General features: G+C 32.2%; 1 long non-coding RNA gene across 1 annotated transcript; it reads right to left on the bottom strand.

Annotated features, from left to right (window-relative positions):
• Positions 1 to 1,902: 1,902 nt before the first annotated feature.
• On the bottom strand, positions 1,903 to 22,333 carry LOC124354365. The gene is made up of 3 exons (XR_006921675.1): positions 22,137 to 22,333; positions 3,062 to 3,222; positions 1,903 to 2,577 (listed from the first exon to the last, which is right to left on the bottom strand). It is a non-coding gene; the product is annotated as an uncharacterized LOC124354365 (long non-coding RNA).
• Positions 22,334 to 22,596: the final 263 nt, after the last annotated feature.

The following is a 22,596-nucleotide window of genomic DNA, read 5'->3' as shown; positions in this document are numbered from 1 at the left end:
AAATTGCATCAGTTTTGTTTGTAGTGTTATCCCGTGACTGTATGCCTGCAATCTATGACAGTGAACTATAGAATAGTTTCCAAAGTAATTTAGGACACAATACCTAAACCCCAAGCTTTAAAAAGTCAGGAAAAGTGAATAAAGGATTGCTAATGAAATATGAAACATTTTTCTTACAAAAATGTTGTCCTGATCACTAAAGAGTGCTCAACTTAAAAAAGGGTTCATGAACGAGTTAATGAAGTAATTACAGATCAACTAAAAAAACTAATGAGGGAGACTGCGGAAGAGACTTAGAGGTGAACAGTCTTAATAGTAATGTGATATGATACCTAGTAGATAACTGCCAGAATTATAGCTTATACACTGTTTGCTGGAGGTGGAAGAGAAAGTGACAACAAACATTTTGCTGTGGTAAACAGCACAGAATTTAGCTTTAAATTAAATCCATTAAAAAAATCCATATTTGTCAGTATAGAAAATCCCAAACAAGGCAAATAGACATGTTTAACTGAATTCTAAATAAACCTTTTTTGTCTGATTATTTTTCCCAATATAACTAGTGGTGTATCCATTGTGAGGATATCAAGATGTATCCCTCCTCGAATGTAAAAAAATATTCGGAGAACAATACAAATTCAATAGATCACAAATAAAACTGCTTAAAAGGATGAAAAGTTACACTATAAATGTTAGCTTAATAATAGTAATAATAGGTAACTATTTTGTAGTTAACTAATAGAGAGCATAATAGTAAATGAACCATCCATGCCACTTGGTGCCTGATCGATTTGAAGTTGATTTAAATTTTTGGGCTTCTGCCATAATAGTTATAACTTGTGCTCATCAGAATGGCACCATGCACCTTTAAACAAAAGAGGCACTCCCGTTCTGTATTGCTTGAGAGTACATATTGTGACTTACTACTGCCCTTAGATTCTATTAACTAGTAAAACTAATGTGAAGCATTATATACAAATATACATTTTTGTTATCAACATAATTTTCACTATTTCTGAAGACTAACATATTTTTACGAAGAAAATCTTAATTGAGTCACCGTATTTAATAAAAAAAAGTGTTTTCTTTATGAAGCATAGGCCTACTCAACTCGTAGGTCTTAATTCAATATAACTGTTGGACACAAACTTGTAATGAGAACATTTAAATGTCCTAACGTATGTGATATGTTAAGAATTTAAATGTTGTATTTTTGAATCATTAATATTTTTCTTAATTAATTTCAGACATGTTTAAAAATATGAAAAATATTACTCTAAAATAGTAAAAAATTTTCAAAATAATTGTGTTGGAAACAAAACTATTTAGTTAAAGTACACTTTTACAGTATGAAATAGCGATAAAACTAGATGACAATTTATTAAATATATATAAATATTATATTATTAACTCCACAATTTAGGATTATTTTAAAATTAGTATCAAAACATAGTAATAAATTAATACATAGTATTTAAAAAGGGTTTTAGTTGCCTATTTTGATACTAATATGTATATATATATATATATATATATATATATGTTCAAAATCGTGTGCTGGCGTAGCCATATTATAATAAACTGTAGACACTTAAAACTGTTACAAAAAACACTGCTCAGTTACACAGCATGTTCCCAACTCTCAGAAGCAGAGGTATCGATTGCTGCCATCGATTGTAGCACTGCGACTACCGACTAATGTGAAACAGACTGAAGCCATATATTCTGGCTAATCTGAATCTCAATCCTCTAGCAGTTATCTCACACCGTAGCTTCCCGTCTGCTCTTCTGTCATGTTATTATCTCGTATTCCTGTTCATGTTTATTTGAATAAGGACAAAGGATTGTTTGGTTTTGGGATAATGACTAAGTACAACGATTTTATACTTGATTCAAGTAGGTTTTCATTCTTTAAGCAGATAATTGTGTGCACATGAAATTAAAATTCACTTCCAAAGCTGACACTATCCTACATACTTTATGTAATTATTTTGCTATTTTTAATCATCATAACTTTGCAAAATAATTGGTATATTATGTACTCTAAATACATATAGAAATATTTCCTCAAATGGGTGCATCGCATCTGTGTGTGAGAGAATGAGTCCTAATTATTCATAGTAATTGTTTCTTACAGATATATAATGTTCCAAAAGAGTCCTTATAAAAAATATTAGAAAAATAAATAAATTTTTATTTATTTCATAACTGAACAAAAAATGAGTAACAAAAGTACATAACTGTTTTTGAAAATTTTTAATTGAAACAAAAACACTTCACAGGAAAGGATTGGTCTACATGTGAATGAAACGGGAAAATAATGTTTTTTTAATGAAATCTGGAATATTGCACCATATTATTATAGAACAAATTGTTTTGAGTTTTGAAAAAGGAGAAAATGGTAATTCAACTTCACTACACATCTAAAGAGCTGCTAGAAACCAAGACTTGCCAGAGGCCAGGAGACCCTGCAGACTGAGAGCTCCCAAAGGCCAAGAACTGAATGGAGCTGTCAGAGGTCTGGGGCTACCAACTGCTGAGGCTTGTCAGAGGCTGAGAGATGCCAGAGCCCGGAACCTGAAAGAATCACAGAAAAGAAAGAGAAGAAAAAAAACCTTGGTTAGTAAGGTTAATGTTGTAGCGATTTCGAATTTAGTAAACAAATTTCGATCTTAAAAATGCAACAAGTTAAACCTGTACCTATACTGTAGTTTAGTTAATACGTCGGTCAGTAAGTAGGTAATCAGCAAGTGGTGTGTGCACATATAGTACAGGTAGAATAGACACTTGGTAGGGCGAGACGTAATAATTGGAAAATCCCAGGTAGAAACAATTCATTGGTTAAATAATGGCGGTTAGTACAAGAAAAAAAGAGCACCAAGGTATATAGCAGTATGTTATCTACGTTAAAGACAATATTCAAATAACACCAATTATAGTAAATAATGCAGCCCTACACATTAAAACTGCAAACAAAATAGGAAAGTCTACATCAATAAAAAGTGTAATAATCATTTATGGTTAAAATCATGTAGCAAGATACAAAGTCGCTGTCCCTTACCTGATGCCGTAAATCTTTGGGATCTTAGTCGGGTCGTGACGTAGGAGCAGCGAGCACTAGCAATTTACTCTCCCGAGTCCTAGAGCGTTCCTCCTCAACGTCCTCAGGCGGGGAAGCGGGAACATTTGCGGGCACGGGCCTTGCAGGTGTCGGTGTCTGACCTATTTTATGAAAAATAATAGTTTCGGTATTTTTTTATTCAGATTACTATAAACTCAAGTTGTTATATTATACAGTTAACAAACACCCTACTTTGTGTTCTAGTTTCGCAATTCAAATAATCGGTATTTAATTTCGTACATAAAAAAGTAACATGTTACACATGGTCAAAACATTTTCGTGGAGTTCTCAAAGTCCAGCTTACCACGTTTGCTATTCTCTGATTCATGTGTGTGTACTTGTTCTCCAAACAGCCGTTAGAGTATGCTACTAATTGTGATGGTTAACCAATAAATCTCACCTGATATTACTAGAGTTGGGTTGTAAATGTTTTGTCAAAATTTTGCTTGTACAGTACTTATACTATAAAGTGTGCATCATCTTATATTAATAAGACCATCTTGTTGGATATAAATCTTTGTTATATTGTTAAACATTAATTTGTATCATACCGAACATTTGTATTTAATACACAAACGGAGTGTATATTCTCCATGATTGAAACAGAATTAATAATAAAAGATTGTTTACTTTTAATCTTTATTATCATGTTAATTCTTGTCATGCCTAATCGCATCGCCTGTCGGTTATGTATACTAAGTGCGTATTTTGTTAGATTTAACCAAAGTTAACGAGGAATACTTGTTGATTACAAATCTTTGTTACAATGTTGAAAGCTAATTTGTGTTATGCTTGATAACATTAGATGTTGACTATACATACAAAGGGCATATACAACCGGGAATGAACCAAAATTAATTAGATAATCGGCTTGGCTGTAAACTTATACGTAAAACAATATATATGAAAACGTAAAAAAACACAATGAACTGTGAACTGTATAAAAAATGTCAAACTGGGGTCAAAGTTTAGTTTGAATAGGCTGGAATTGGTATGCCTGTTTAAACACCAACTGATTGGTCTCTATATTTACACGGTAACCAATGCTCGCTGCAACTATGTACTGTTGCCGAATATCCCGGCCTCAGAACGATAAGCTGTCTCATCCTCATCCCTTACTATGAATAAAAAAAAACATTGAGTTTATCTTACCCATTCTTTTGAAATGTTAATAGAAATGTTAAGATTTATAAGAATAGAATTTTACATAATGTTTACAAAGTATTTGTTTTAAGTAAACACATATTTTATACAAATTGTTACAAAGTTGTAACTCTAATCACAATTTTATGCAAATATAAATGGGTGTAGGACATGGCCGTTATACTCTAATTTTAAATCCAAGTCCATTTCCTCGCCACTAAAAACACCCTGTTAACATTCCTCAGTTATTTAAATTATTTTTCTATTAATTGCCCCAGGATCTAAGTCTTAGTGCGATGATTATATATACTTGTATGCACGAGAAGGCGTCCAAAAAGGCTCGGGAGAGTTAAATATTTTTGAAACGATTTGAGATAGAGCTACAAAACTTGGTATTACTGGACATAAAAATATAATTTAACGCATATCCAGTGATCCACTACTTCCTCTACCCTAGGGATACGGTCCACAAGGAACTCGAAGAAAATTTTAAATGTAAGCATAGGCTGGAATGCACATCAAATTAAAGTTCTTTATTTAATTAAGACCTCTAATTTCCGAGCCTAATTAAAATGGCAACAGTTCACAATTGGCTTGAATTTTCAATTAACCAATGTAAATAATAAATTACTGATGCTTGAATCAATGTCATTTCATCCCTAGATTAAGGTTTAAGCCATTGCAATGGGATTCAACAATAATCAACATTGCTCTAGTTTTGCCTGTCAATAAATTAATCAAACTACTTTGTCCTTGGTAAGGTTTACCAAATAATTGTAAATTCAAGCCATGAATGAAATGCACACACACACACGTAATTTTATTTTACTAATTCAATTTTAAATATGTTCAAAATATAAACCTCAAAGCTTCAAGATGTGCTTACCATAATTAGAGAGCTTGACCGATTTACATTTGAGAGAACCAAAGTAATGATGCTTCTGTGGCTTTTGAACTGTGAATTGATGTTGTCGAGTCAGTTTGTGTGAAATTGCCAAAACTGGTGTAAAGTTGAGTGCTTCCACCGTAAATAACAACGTTGACAACTGCCTACCCTAGATAAGTGGCACCACATCCCGTGTACTTGTGAATTCATACACCAGACGGAATATTCTCTCCATGTCTACTTCTATCTTGTACTTAACTGAAGTAATTCATTTAAAACCTCTACTTAGTGTCCTCGTCGCACAATTAGTCGGACCACCATTGAGTTATAAAACAAAACGACATAATACTACACTACATTCAACTACACCCGACTCATCCATTAAAAAATATGATCATCAATACAAGAAATATTTAAAATTACTGACAAACAATTTTATTATTGTAACCCGTTATTGAACGTTTTATTTGCATATCCTAGTGAGTAGAGTTTTAAGCTCTCTACAATCATCTTGATAACACTTTTGCTTCTATCATCGAATTTTCATTTCTGAACTCGCATTGGTTGTATATGAGCTGATTTTATGTATTGATATAAGGTCAATATTGGCAAAACTGAGACACGCCTATAGTTTTTGTGTGTGGGGTCGCCCTGTTTGAATGTTTAAATTACCTTTAAAATGTTTATGAGTGACAGGAAACTACTGTGTATAATGACTGATTTATTGGTGCAATAAAAGGTATCACAACATGCTTTGAGCATTTAATGACGAGCTTAATTGATATCGAATTGAGATCATGTGAATTTTTGGCTGGAAGCTACTGATTGAGATAGAAGTTTTGGTCTTGAAACCAGGCATCTTTTGGTAGACGTGCGGGAAATATGGTGTATTATTTTCAACCAAACCCTCTATAAACAAATGGTTAATATAGGCGTGAACTTTGTTTACAGATTCCACACTGTTATTCACAATTTCAAAGTAATTTTGAATCCTCATTAAGGAGTTTTCCAAATGAAACTTAACTTCCTTGTTTTAAACCTTTTTGAGCCCTCGTTAGGTTTTAGTAATACAATTATTTCGGCTTGAACAGAATTATTATTGTTCATCCTATCACTTTTACATGTTATCTTCAAAGTAGTTTCATTAGAAACTTAATTAATATTTATATACAATATATACTAGAGAAACACATTTTATGCAAATAAAAAATCTCCTAAATAAATAAGACTATTTCGGATTATTGTTCTGTTTGAAAAAGTAATAAAAACACCGCTACAAACTAGACACGAATGCAAAGAAACACAGAATGAGGCCAGATTATTGTTTGAAGAGAGTGGGATTGGTACGCCTGTTTAAACAGCAGCTGATTGGAATATATTATTTACACGGTGGACAATTGCTCGATGCAGCGGCTGCTGTATACCACCACTGACCACGGAACGTCAAACTATCATACTTCATTTCTAGTGTTTTCAGACAAAAAAACACAGAATTTCTCTTCATTATCGTTATTTTAGAGAACGTTCATAACACAGCGAAAATAGAATGTAAAATCCTCACTAGGACACGGGTCATCCGACAATCTATCCTAACAACTATCACTGGTTGGAAATGCGCAACACCAGCCATTGTTGACTTGCCCTCATTCTAACCTAACTGAAACGTCTCGGTTTGAACTGTCTTTGTTCATAATAGTTTTAAGATGCATTAGATTAGAATGTTTAAAAAATGTTGGTTCTATTACAATTAACATAAAACAATGAAAATGTTGTCAAGTGCACGTAGTAGGATGTAGACAGGATGAATATGATAACAGTAAGATTTTACCTCTGGTACTTGCCAAGATTGTTTTACTATAGCACGTATTTATAACCTAATAACCGATGACAGCCAAATAAGTAGGCTCCGGGTTTAGTTTGTGTCTGGGCCATTAGGATATTAGTCTTAAGCATGTTTCATTATCAAGAGACAAATTTCATTCTAACATCGTACAAAATCTTTAAAATTGTCTGTTTAGTGTCCGTCTATACATAACCTCAAAGTCGTACCCCTATGAAGCGCCCCATATGTTTACAATTTTCAAAAAATGAATTTATTTTAAAACTGTATACAAAATCATAAAAAATCAGCTATTTACTATAAAACCATTTGTAAAACAAAGTTTTATGCTAACATTAGAACTATCCCAGAACCTCTTATACTCAACCACTCAACCGAACGTCTACAAAAGCCTGTCATAGATCAAAGTATAGCGTGATAAATTACGTTACTTTTCCGATCTATCTGTTACATTCTGCACAAATCTCATCTCTTTCTTAGATATGATAGTAATACGTCTATCTAATTTAATTGTGTTTATATAGACTGTAAGCTTCAGATAGTTTGGTATATTGGGTGTGTTTTTATTGAAGAAACGTTTAGCGGAAGTTATGATGATATTAAGTCCAGTAATTCCTAGGATCAGAAATAATTGTCTTTTAGTAAATTGACATTAGATCACCAAGCGTTCTGTAATTCCATTCAAAATGGTAAAATTTAATGTAAAGCTGCAATTTCGATTAATAAATCTTTGACAAAGACAATTTGCGCAGGTGTTGAAATAGTAAGAACAATTATTGGATTCAAGTCACCCGTTAGAAATAAATATTTGATTTAATCTAGTGTTCAACGGAGTAGTAAAATGGTTGGTTTATATATTTTCTAGTGAACATTTCGACGGGAGGAAGGAAAAGAGCGGCTCGTTAAAGACTAGGGGAATCTTGTAAGAATTAGCACGAAATGTAAAAGCCTTGACATATATAAAATAAACCAAACTGATATGTTTATAACTTTTTGTTGCATTCATTGGTAAGAATCCATTCTTATATATATATACACACACACACAAACACATACAGCAATGTTACTAATAACAGCTAAAAACTAAGTCTGTTTTGGTATTAAATAAAATTATTACATTTATAATTACTTATTTTATGAATTATGAAATCTTCAACGTTACTAAATAAATAAAACACTACATTACTAAATATATATTATTTTATTTATTACCAAACAGACTTCGTTGTTACTGTTATTTGTTACATTGTTGAGCAGTTTGGTAATTAAGGAGAAACTCGTGTCGGGCTTTACGCGGTCAGACTAAATTGGCAATAACTATAAATTATTTGAAGATTACGTTGAAGACTCTTGAATCAATTGGAAAAAAATGTTAAATAGTATTAAATGTTTAACAAAACAAAACTTTCCAATATAGTTTTAAAACATATTGGAAAGTTTTGTTTTGTTAGCATTTAATACTATTGTAGACTTCGTGTTTGAAGTTAGAAAATTAACTACAATTATATTAATTTTATAAAATGAACTAGCAGCATTTTATCATGGTACGTATTAAATATTTCGTATATAACACGAGATGGTTAACTGAACTGAAAAATAATACCGTGATTTTGACAGGTAAGAAAATGTTTTTAGTTTGGTGAAACAAAGTAGGATGAATTAAAGATAGTTGAGTGATGGAGGGGTGGAGGGGTGGTGGCAGTCCGATCACGTGCTGGATATATATCTCGTTCTCTCCCTTCAACAAGATATATTCTGCTGCCTGCATAACAAACAACGTCTTATCTTAGCACAGTCCAGACAGGCCTCGACATTTGTACCTTCCTACTGGGTCGACAACGTCTGATACTATTACATTACATACGTATACTAATTGTAATAGAATAAAATATAAAAGAATATGTGCCTGAGTGTTTCGATAACTATCTATTGCTCGTGGAACTAGGAAAATGTCATGCCTTTCTGTCTATCTGTTTGTAACTAACAACGTCCAGATGCACGCAAGATGAAATTACTTCATTCTCTACTTTGTCAATTATTAGTCGCATCACTTTCCTACTACCATTTACTAGTCCAGCAGATCTAGCTAGGAGACTTTATCATCATACTGTGTAATACTTGGCAGGTTCATTTTTGGTTTCTCTTAATTTGGTTAAGTAATGAATGGAGAAAATATACTCAGTAGTTTTTTTACAATAATTTTTCTAAAGAAATATTTCGGAAAGTGACACTAGAGAAAATTCAAACAAGTTCTTAAAATTAACTTAGTACTATTTGACTGGTCCCTCTTTAAACAGTACATTTAAAATTTGTGTTAAAATTTCACGAAGAATATATGCAGAGATATATAACAGAACAAATAAATTCAATGATAATGATAATAATCTTTGAATTCTCTGTTGAGTCCTTCATGAATTCATTCTATATTCACCCGTTCACCATTATTTTATCCCATTCTGTTCTTATTTAGCTTTCCTGGTCACAAAATTGGCAGCACTAAAATAATTTCACAAAAATATTTTATTATTTCTAATACATATTACTTATTGTTATGGTTATTATTGATTACAATATTATCTTTTTGTTCATGTTATTTCATATTATTATTTGTTATTATGTTTCGATTTATTGTCAGTTCGAGTGTAAAACATTGTACACATTGTGAGTATTATGTATTCATCTGTACCATGTTACCAACTATGAATACATTTGTTACAGTGTTATTTTATTTAAATTGTTTGTTATATCAGCTAACTTTTGATAATACGTAAATGGTTTTTTATAGGTATTATTATTATTGTTTTAGTACTTAGCTTACTATCTTTATTCTTTCCGCATGGCTGCTATATTCTCTATACTTTCATTGTGACTGCAATACTTATGTACATGATGTAATTTTTTCGATTTTAAATATTTTTAACAACAAAAATATATTGATAAATCATATGTACAGCAATATCTGCCTTTAGGCATATTTTAAAGACAGTTTCAATGTTCTACTTTTTATCCAAAATTGTGTAATTAAAGGGTAACTCAACATTTTCGTAATAACAATGTCTATCTTGTATTCTAACTTAATCAACTTTACATATTGAATGTAGGTGTTTCAATTTTAGATAATAAGTTCCATGAGATAAAGTGGCAGATGAAAAGCGACAATGATTGGAATAGTAAATATAAAAATATATTTAAGTCTAATAACAATAATCAGAATTTATTGTTAACTGTAACCAATAAATTAAAAACATGCAGCATATTTATCATTACATTAAAAAAATGATTTACTGGTACCATGGATAGTAATTCATTAATTATAGCAGGAGAAATTAAATACAACGTCTAAAAAGGTATTAATAAGTATATATTCTAAGCCTTTGAGAATTTGTTATTCCCTGAAAGTTATGAATAAATTTACAATTGCTGAATTGTTTTACAAATAAACTTGTTAAATACATCATATCACTGTTATAAGTGAAATTGTGAAATTATATATAAAGTCATTTTCATGTGAAGTTAATGATGCGATTCACCCGAAAACCAAATTTAAATAGTCGTAGTTACATTATAATGTAAACGAAAAAATATATACGGAACAAATAATACGTTGGATCAATAACCTACGTGATTATGAATACAACAAATTAAATATATTTTATTTGGTTTATAAACATTAAGTACGGTATAAAATAAGAACAGTAGTATCAAACTATCTTCACAAGATAGATACTCATTATGAGTAAAGCGACATAAGCCCATCTTGATAAATGGATAAAAAAGAGTAAGAAGACAGGGCTGATCCCTGCGGTACACCATACATCAATCTTTACAGCTTCATTCAGAGCGAGCCTGGCACATGAAAGGCTGGGCTTTACTCCTGGACTATTTATTAGAGTCTTTAGAGAACACTACAATTGTTGAGTTCATCCAACAGGATAATATTTAGAAAATTATCTTTCAACTACTTCATTTTATATTGTAAATTTTTTATCATGTCATAAGAACATAAAAAGGAATATTTACGGACCTATTAGACATTAATGTTTAGAAGCCAGGGAAGTACGAGTGTTTTGGAGTTATTTTATTATTTTCATTATAGATAATTTTGTTTGTTTTTTAATTATCTAAATGGAGACGATTATCTATTCGGTTATTTTCATCATAGACAACTGAGTGTGATAATGTTATGAAACTCGATACAGTACAAAGGAGAAACTACTGATAAAACACGTCTCTCATGAGGCAGAATTAGAACCTATACGCTATCTATAGTCTAGCACCAGTGTCCAGAGAAATCTTTGTCCCCTAGACCATCGGAACACTGCGATTTTGTTAATATAAACTAAGTGTTAATACTAAAAATTTAATATATTCTAATAGACTGTGAAACCAAGCTATATACTAATACATAATATAATAATGTCACTATAATAATATGGAAATGAGATGACAAAGAGCAATACTGTGATAGGTTATTTGTGATATTATTTCACATTGTGCCCATTGTAATGAGCTCTTGAGCGTAATGATGTTTAATTTGAAATATGTTTATTTCCAATAGAATTACAAGTTAATACTAGAAAATCAGTTCCGTCATAACATATGTATGATAACATATTACTAATCATATGAAATAAAAATAAAAATATATAGAGGAACTAAAACTAAAACGCAAAGCGGGCAGAACAGCGTGGGGTGAGAACTTTGTTATACCATTGAGACGAACCAGAGAAGGCTTTAGTCTGTTCTGCTCAGTCATCAGACGCAGTGCTACAATCGATGTAAGCAGTCGGCACTTCTGCCTCGGAGACTTCACCGCATCATTTTTATACAAGTTACAAGGAATAAAATCAGTGTTGTATAGTGTGAAAAATAATGTGTCATTTTTACCGTAAGATGAAGAGATCAAACTGAATAATAATATTTCGGATTAGTAGGACTACATTTGCCATACTAAAATAGACCATTGCGTTTCGAGGATTAAAGTTATCATATACTTCAGGTGCCAAAAAACCTTAAGGTGTACGCTTAATAAAGCACAATCGATTAAGAAAAATCATATTGTAGTTTTAGACATGCCAAAGTCCAACTAACAACAGGAAAAGGTGTGTAAAATACCAAGTATATCCAGAAATGAGTCAGAATGGTCAGTATTAGACAATCTGGTCAGTATGATACAGGCACACCGATGTACACACACGTTCCACGCACCACATAAGATGAGATACTCAGGTACGTTACCACTCACGTGAGTCACAACTGCAGAAATGAAAGATAGATTAATTATCTTTTTTATCAATTATTAGTCGTTTCACTTTCTATACTCTTATTTACTAGTGTAGTGAATGGACTAAATTCCAATCTTGGTAACGCAGTGTTCTATATTTGTAACATAATGATAGGAATGTCCTATAAACTGTTATCCTTTTAAGTTATCCACAGTCCATAGCAAACTATAAACAAAGAAGTTACAACAGTTTATTGGGGTGCCATTTAAGCCATGGATATCATAACCGAGGAATTAGTTGCAATATTTTTAGAAGTGCTAGCGTTTATAGCATTAAATATAACATAGAACTAGATGTAAAGGAAATTTAAGCGTCTTGTTATCCCTAGACAAACCCTTTACGAATGCTTTAAATGTGTTTAATGTGTCTTATATTTATCAACACATAAAAGAGCGAAGTAAATAGATTAAAGAAGATAATACTAATGTGACCAGATTGCCTTTATATTAATTACTGGCCAATGCATCTAAATCAATATCAAATTTAAAATAAAAAATGATGAAACGTTCATAAATATCTATTTATCTCGAAATAAGTGACTCTTTCGGTACTATTTTTTAAAATTTTGCATAAGTTTTTTTTGAAAATACAATATTTATGTTATTATTCAGCCCAATCCCAGTTAAGAGGTGATTTAATATACTAGCGATATATACGGTAGAAAACTATTTCAAAAATTATCATAATTATAATAAGCCTTGGTAATGAATTGATTAGTACAAAACTGGATATTATGACTGTACAGGTTGATCCCAATATGTTCGCTTAATTTTAACCAAATACGACGAAAGAGCACGAAGCTCCTTTGACACGTTTTTATAGCTATTCAATGGCTTATTTCTTCGTGTTAAGCGCACTTTGATAGTACAGTATACTGTGCACTACTGCGCAGCACCTTCACTATCATAGTACCTGCACTACTGCACAACACATTCACTCTCACAGTGCATGCACTACTGCACTGCACTTTCACCCTTACAGTGCATGCACTACTGCACTGCACATTCACCCTCACAGTGCATGCACTACTGCACAGCACATTCACCCTCACAGTGCATGCACTACTGCACTGCACATTCACCCCCACAGTGCATGCACTACTGCACAGCACCCTCATTCTGATAGTACCTACACTAGTATACAGCAACTTCACTCTCAGTACCGTCACTAGGAACTGATAAAATAGACCTAGGTGGTTACGTTGCACTACGTTATCAACAGGTTTGATTATTTATACGAAGTGAGAGGTGACAGCAAGAGTATGATTGTTTTTCTTAGACGTTTGATTCAATATGAATCAATAAATAATTTTATACTTGCAATACTAGTTAATTTTAGTTTAGGAGAGCAAGTTTAATCCTGGAGAAAGGTGAATCTTATCTAAGTCGAACACGGATTCTTCTTCTTCTGCATGAAGTTTAAATAGTTAAATAGAAGTTTTAAATAGTTTAAGCCACATTTTATTTACTAAATCTGTGTAGTTGCAATTAGAATATGCTTACTTCTGCTGATAAAATAAGAATTGTAATATTGAATTATGTACAAAACGTATACACATTTACTTCAATATATCCAAAAATGTGTTAGTATGGAAAATGCACATGCTCAGCTTATAGTAAAGTTTTAGAATTTTTTAGGAATATCTGAGTTGAGAGTGCCATACCCTAAATGAAATACACATTTTTCTAGCGGAAAATGCCATAATTAAATTCAAATAATTATAATATGTATATTATCATTTTAAATAAAATACGAATTTGTGCTGTATATTTCTTTTCATAATTTATAACAATAATAAATAATTATCATGCTATATAAATAAATATGTACTCAGGGTGTCCCATAATTAGTGCCCAAAATATTACCAGGTTATTCTATAGGACAAGACAAATCATTGTTGTCATATTATGTATAGTCTTACTTTGCTTAGGTTTCTGTCAGTTTGTCCATATGGGGTTCTACATAACAATACATATACATATTTTCAGTTTGAGATATATGAAATTCGACTCACACGACCTTACATATTCAATTATGCAGTAGTATATACACAAACATATTTAATGCATAACAAACATAACACTAAAATAAATAAATTATCATAGCAAATAAACTATGCATATTATTATAATTAATATATTGTTATACATTAATACTCATAGTTTCAATTATTAATAAATTAAGAATTTAAAATCGGGTAAAACTGAAATCTTGATAAAGACAGTACACAAGAACAAACTGTTGTATTCGAACAAATTGACAAACAATTTGAACAAACTGTTCATTTTGCATAAATACTTCCGGGGAAAGTTTCTATTCTAAAATTTGTATGGTTTGGGTAATTTTGTTTAAACGTATATGTAATGTAACTAATATAATAATGTTATACTGGCTTCCTAACTTTGAAATGATCTTGTCGAGTCAGTGTGTGTGAAATTACCAAAACCATCATAAAGTTGCGCGCTCCCGCCGTAACTAACAACGTTGACACAATATAAATACCTGTACTCATCGTAAAATTTTACGTCCCACAACTGAAAGAATATACTAATCCTTTCAGTGTAAAGTAGAAAGCTGCCATCGTAACTAACAACGTTGACACAAGGTAAGTACCTGCACTCCTCGTAAAGATTTTACGTCTCTCAACAGACAGAATATACTAGTCCTTTCAGCGTAAAGTTTGGCGCTCCCACCGTAACTAATAACGTTTATGTAATATAAGTACCTCCGCTTCTCGTATACGTTTGATATCCCTCAACAGACAGAATATACTAGTCCTTTCAGCGTAAAGTTTGGCGCTCCCACCGTAACTAATAGCGTTTATGTAATATAAGTACCTCCGCTTCTTGTATACGTTTGACATCCCTCAACAGACGGAATATACTAGTCTTTTCATCGTAGTTTGGCGCTTACTCCGTATCTAACAACGCTAATACAAAGTGAGAAACTCGACATCTTGTACATTTGTACTAGAACAGTCAGAATTTACTAGTACTTCCTATTCTGCTGTGATTTCAGTACAGTGTTGAAATGTCAAAAACACTAATACTACGAGTAGTTCATCTTATTTAAAAATTCACCACATGCAAACTTGGTTGATTTTTTATATGATCACCCATGTGATCTAAAACAGTGAAATGACGTTTTAGTTAAATAACTACATCAATAAAATGTATAGCTTGAAGAAATTATTTGTATTTATTAATAGCATTTGTTTTTGGCTTAGATATAATATTATGATATAATTGTTCTATTATTTTTATGAAAAAGACATAAACATAAATAAAATACAGTAGTAAAACAAACGGGACGGAGCGGGAAATTTATGGGAGGATTGAGATTTAGATTAGCCAGGATATATGTCTTCAGTCTGTTTTACATTAGACGGCAGTCGCAGTGGTACAAACTGGCTACAACTGTTCTACTTGCTCGATACTTCTGCTTCTGGGAGTTTTATTTAAAATTACTATTTAACTAATAATCTTTTAAAATTTTTACACCTAACAATGGTATGTTTGGGTGAAATAATATTTCAGTAAATCAGACTGACAGAGTAACCTTTAACTACATAGAATTTATTTTTCAAACCCTATAATCAGGGACTACAGTTATACTAAATTCATGTTTTATCATGCATATTTTTCTTTAAATGTATTGATAAACTGGTAATACACTATTGTAGTACAATTTATATGTTGTTTTTACTGTATTTTTATATCCTTATATGCTACCCTTACCATAACATCATAAATTATATTTTTCAAACTACTCATACTAGTTTTTCCTTTGTTTAATTATGACTGTATCGAACTTCAAACTTCAAAAGAAGCACAGTCGTTATCGAACTAATCCATGATGACAAGAACGAGTAGAGTATTATGTGTAGGCAGACGTGAACTTTACTACTTAGTATGACCAATGTACCTCGTAAACTCTAATGTTATTTTAGGCGTTACATCGACTATTTAGTACCTATATCGACATGTGTATTTGGTTTTAGGGCACTGCTTCAGTCACTTTAAATAGCACGCCCTTAGACTTTAGAAAAGGGCTATTCCAATGATATTTAGTTTGTGATAATTATATTTTTTTAGTTTATATTTTACTTTAAAAAATGCTCAGTCCTTCCTTAATCATACCCACTTGTATTCAATACAACATAGGGATGCTCTTATACCACCGTACAACTTTTGAGAATCCAATTTCATACAAAGATCTTAAAGTCTATAATAACTTGCAGCTTGTTTTATAATATTGGTAAAGTGAGACTTCTTTTAGAAGGAAATTTAAACATTATTTAATAATTCAGGCATTTTATTACGTTAACGAGCCGAGTGGTGCTCCACAGCTTAAAATCAACACAATTGTATTTTAAGCAACGTGTATGAGTTATCTTTGTTTGGTTTATTTAATTATTTTAAAATATTTTATAGAATGTATTTAGCTACGTTAATTATAAAATATGAGAAACACTAAAATGATTGCGGATAATATTTAAATGTTGGTAATAATCCATACAATTATATCTGATTTACCATGATGAATAAATAATTAGATTTAATTGACAATGGTTTTGGAAGTTTATCGTGTCTCCATCGTGACATCAAAGCACGAGTCATTGGGAAATTAAAGTACGTCATGTAGAGAGTAGAGAGAAGCCTCTAAATCCTCTTTGTACGTAGCCGTCGTAAATGACAGTTAGATTAAATGTCAACATTTAAACCGATTTAAGAAGTTTAAAATTTCTAAGGTGTCAAGGCACGAGTGATAAATTACAGTGCACTATGTATTACTAGCTGTCGTGAGTTAAAGTTGCGTGTGGTTTCATAACTGTCCATGTATATAATGTATTTGGAAATTCATACTGTCACCTACGTGACGTCAAGGCACTAGCCGCTGGACCAGTAAATTACATTTCTCTCTCTCTCTCTCTCTCTCTCTCTCTCTCTCTCTCTCTCTCGTGTGTGGATGCGTGTGCGTGTACGTGTGTGTAACAATTTATAATGTATCATACGTAACGTCAAGGTACGAGTCGCTGGACCAATAAATTACATTATGTAAAGTAAAGCCTCTCCACACTCTGTGTGTAGTTGTCGTTAGTTATAGTTGGGTTAAGGTTAAATAACTCCCCAGGTATAATCTAGGTATAGAAATTTATACGGTTTCCTACGTGACGTCTAGGCACTAGCCACTAGACCAGTAAATTACATTGTGAAGTTTCTCCATACTCTGTGTGTATGTGTTTAGTCACCGTTAGTTGCAGTTGGGTTAAAGTTTCATAACTATCCAGGTTTATACTGAGTTTAGCAATGTATAATGTCAAAGTACGAGTTGCTGGACCGGTAAATTATATTTTGAAGAGTGAGCTACTCCATACTCTGTGTTTGTTGAGTCGTTGTTAGTTACATTTGGGTTACAGTTTCATAACTCCAGGTGTATACTGGGTTTAACAATTTCCTCTGTCTCATACGTGACGTCAAGGTACGAGCCACTGGACCAGTAAATCACATTATGAAGAGTGAAGTTTCTCAATACTCTGTGTGTGTTAGTTTAGTCACCGTTAGTTACAGTTGGGTTACAGTTTCATAACTCCAGGTGTATACTGGGTTTAACAATTTCCTCTGTCTCATACGTGACGTCAAGGTACGAGCCACTGGACCAGTAAATCACATTATGAAGAGTGAAGTTTCTCAATACTCTGTGTGTGTTAGTTTAGTCACCGTTAGTTACATTTGGGTTAAAGTTTCATAACTATCCAGGTTTATACTGGGTTTAACAATTTCCTCTGTCTCATACGTGACGTCAAGGTACGAGCCACTGGACCAGTAAATCACATTATGAAGAGTGAAGTTTCTCAATACTCTGTGTGTGTTAGTTTAGTCACCGTTAGTTACAGTTGGGTTAAAGTTTCATAACTATCCAGGTTTATACTGGGTTTAACAATTTCCTCTGTCTCATACGTGACGTCAAGGTACGAGCCACTGGACCAGTAAATCACATTATGAAGAGTGAAGTTTCTCAATACTCTGTGTGTGTTAGTTTAGTCACCGTTAGTTACAGTTGGGTTAAAGTTTCATAACTATCCAGGTTTATACTGGGTTTAACAATTTCCTCTGTCTCATACGTGACGTCAAGGTACGAGCCACTGGACCAGTAAATCACATTATGAAGAGTGAAGTTTCTCAATACTCTGTGTGTGTTAGTTTAGTCACCGTTAGTTACAGTTAAGTTAAAGTTTCATAACTATCCAGGTTTATAATGGGTTTAGCAATATATGTAATGTCTCGTACGTGACGTCAATGTACGAGCCACTGGACCAGTAAATCACATGATGAAGAGTGAAGTTTCTCAATACTCTGTGTGTGTTAGTTTAGTCACCGTTAGTTACAGTTGGGTTAAAGTTTCATAACTATCCCGGTTTATACTGGGTTTAGCAATATATGTAATGTCTCGTACGTGACGTCAATGTACGAGCCACTGGACTAGTAAATCACATTATGAAGAGTGAAGTTTCTCAATACTCTGTGTGTGTTAGTTTAGTCACCGTTAGTTACAGTTGGGTTAAAGTTTCATAACTATCCAGGTTTATACTGGGTTTAACAATTTCCTCTGTCTCATACGTGACGTCAAGGTACGAGCCACTGGACCAGTAAATCACATTATGAAGAGTGAAGTTTCTCAATACTCTGTGTGTGTTAGTTTAGTCAACGTTAGTTACAGTTAAGTTAAAGTTTCATAACTATCCAGGTTTATAATGGGTTTAGCAATATATGTAATGTCTCGTACGTGACGTCAATGTACGAGCCACTGGACCAGTAAATCACATGATGAAGAGTGAAGTTTCTCAATACTCTGTGTGTGTTAGTTTAGTCACCGTTAGTTACAGTTGGGTTAAAGTTTCATAACTATCCCGGTTTATACTGGGTTTAGCAATATATGTAATGTCTCGTACGTGATTTCAATGTACGAGCCACTGGACTAGTAAATCACATTATGAAGAGTGAAGTTTCTCAATACTCTGTGTGTGTTAGTTTAGTCACCGTTAGTTACAGTTGGGTTAAAGTTTCATAACTATCCAGGTTTATACTGGGTTTAGCAATATATGTAATGTCTCGTACGTGACGTCAATGTACGAGCCACTGGACTAGTAAATCACATTATGAAGAGTGAAGTTTCTCAATACTCTGTGTGTGTTAGTTTAGTCACCGTTAGTTACAGTTGGGTTAAAGTTTCATAACTATCCGGTTTATAATGGGTTTAGCAATATATGTAATGTCTCGTACGTGACGTCAATGTACGAGCCACTGGACTAGTAAATCACATTATGAAGAGTGAAGTTTCTCAATACTCTGTGTGTGTTAGTTTAGTCACCGTTAGTTACAGTTGGGTTAAAGTTTCATAACTATCCAGGTTTATACTGGGTTTAGCAATATATGTAATGTCTCGTACGTGACTTCAATGTACGAGCCACTGGACTAGTAAATCACATTATGAAGAGTGAAGCATCTCCGTACTCTCTCTCTGTTTGAATATAGTCGTCGTTATTTACGATTGGGTAAAGCTAAATAACTGTCCAGGTATAAACTGGATTTAGTAATAATACTGTTCCCTACATGACGTCAAGGTACGAGCCACTGGACCAGTAAATGACAATCATCAAGAAGTGGGAAGTTTCCCCATCCTCTATGTGATAAGGCGTCGTTAGTTACGTTAGAGCAAAATGACGTGAATGTCACAATTTTCACCGGGTTTAGTAATTTATACTGTCCCTTACGTCAAGCAATAGTCGCTGCAACGGAAAATACAGTATGAGATAAGAATCAAAACAGAGGTTATTAACCAGCCTATTGAACATCAATGATTTTATTATAATTATAAAAATTGCAATATACTACTATTATTGACAGAAGTGAAATTGATCATGAAAATCAATTTTACAAATATAATACATAGTTGTCATATTAACATTGGCGTGATACGAATTAACTCTTATATCACATTATTATCGTAACCACATATTGTAATTATTAGTATCGTTTTAGTTATTTCCTAGTTTCTATTATATATTTTGTATATTGCTCACAAAAGTTGGATTTCTGAAATTTTACTATGTAATAATAAACACGAATTAATGGAATGGTACGCTGCTTAATTACGCAGTGTGGAGTTTATATTCTTTCCAATTACAATGTGAGCTACTTGTTTTTAGTATTGTATATAAAAACATTGATCAGTTTTTATTTGAATATTATGGTGAATATAAATAATAAACTCATGAATTTATGTAATGCTATGAATTAATGTCAATATGATGAGTAATATTTCAATTTATAAATATAATATTGGGTGGTGCAAATTATTTGTCCTCGATTGCGATTATAAATGGGTTTTCATTTCGCTTTTTATGTCACATTGTACACAGTTGGGTCACGCTCCCCTGTAGGGGTAGCACCCTCCTCAGCCACCCTCGCAAAAAGCCTGTCATAGATCACAGTTTACGGTGATAAGTTCCCCTAAAGTGCTACTTCCATCTTTTACATTCTTTGCCGACTTTATCTCACCCGAGAAGGGCTCTTCATATAAGGTTGATCAATTTTCATTTTAAAATCGTAGTCATCAATCTTATTCACGAAAGCAATGTGAATATTAGAGTTTGAAATAATGAAACATTCTTATGATATTTACGTATAATTCAATTTAAACATGCAGTTAAATGATTCCATAATTGCTATTTGGATGGTTTTGAATAATTTAAAAACATTCTATTGTAAACCTTTGTTATCTAAGTTGCTGCATATTTTATATTTGTTACTGTAACAAATAACAATAAAATTAAACGGCTATATAATCATAAAATAAGTTATTTGTTTACAATTATTTTTAAGTTACGTAATTACTAAGCGAAACAGTAAAATCTTAATCTGGCCAACTTAAAACGCTTTGCCTATGATGATGAATTGAATTTGTCCATATTAAATCCTTGATGTAGGAATGCAATCAAAATATTGGATAAAAATTTCATAAACTGTAGAAAGAATTGGAATTAATATTATTTGAATCAAGTAACTTTTAGGTCAAAGTTTCTTGAATGATTACAATATTAGTTTATAATTTTAGAATCTGGGTCTGCGCAGCTAAGACCGATGTCTAAGCTTCCAAAGACAACAAGGTTAGAGATCGTTTCTTAAAAGTATATAATGTTATCGTAAATTATTTGATACATTTATTACACAACTTTCAAAATTGTTGTTTGATAATATGACCTTGCAAGTTGCCATTCACACATAAACTCTAACTTTTTGTATATATTTGTATAAAAATAATTTCCATTTCACCTCACTTACTAGTAAATTTATTTCTTAATATATTCATAACAGTTGAATTTCTAAGCCTGAAAAAATTTCTTAACGATGCGCGCACTTATTTTTGTGTCAGTTCAAACTTTTAATTTTTAAAATGAGAATAAGTAATTGTATTAAGAATATGACTTTTTAAGTGTTTAACCTTTTATGAAGGTCATTATCTTCTACATCTCTTATAATATAGTATTAAATAAACGAAATTTACAAATTTTATCAATTTTACCGCTAAAGTTAGTAAATGTTTTTTATAAATTAGACTGTAGTAAATCTCTTCGAGTATCTTTATTATTTTAGGATAAATATATTATGTATAAAAACAATAAAACATTAGCGTACATTTAGTTTTTATATCCGTAAAGTTAGTAAACTATCATAACATTTTACAATTTTCTTTGCCCAGAAAACCAAACATTTTTCTACGAAAGTTTAGGTTTAATTAAATGTGAAAACAAACAGTTCATAAACTAAATATAAATCTCCACCTTCATTAGGAAATTACCTTAATTCCGAGAGCTGTTTACTAGCTGTGTACTAGATGTGTTGAACTCGAGACGAGATGATCCGTGCTTGTGTGTGAACAGCGAGATTGTCAGTACAAAGCAAGCAATCAGGCAGGCGTCAATCAGAGAGCCTCACTATCTGTCCACAACAGACAATAGATTGTGTCTGTACACCGATCACCTCTCCAGTCTTGTCTGTCTGTCTGTCTGTATAGACCAACTTCATCACTCAGTTTGAAACATTCTTCAATACCAGTTTTACATTTTACTGTCATGTGTTTATAAACACTACTTCGATAAAGGTATTATGATAGTAGGGAAAAGTGATTATGATTACCGTCACTATCAAGGTCTTAAGAGTAAGCTTTGTCGGTGTAGCCACTTATCTCCACTGCCGCTCTTCATCTTTCCATACGATCTACATTTCATTTTTCCAATATGTTCAGGATGCAAGATTTC

Source organism: Homalodisca vitripennis, chromosome 1, assembly GCF_021130785.1.
Source record: "Homalodisca vitripennis isolate AUS2020 chromosome 1, UT_GWSS_2.1, whole genome shotgun sequence".
Taxonomy (NCBI): Eukaryota; Metazoa; Arthropoda; class Insecta; order Hemiptera; family Cicadellidae; genus Homalodisca; species Homalodisca vitripennis.
The sequence above is the reverse complement of the archived record's forward strand: the minus strand, read 5'-3'. Positions and strand labels throughout refer to the sequence as shown.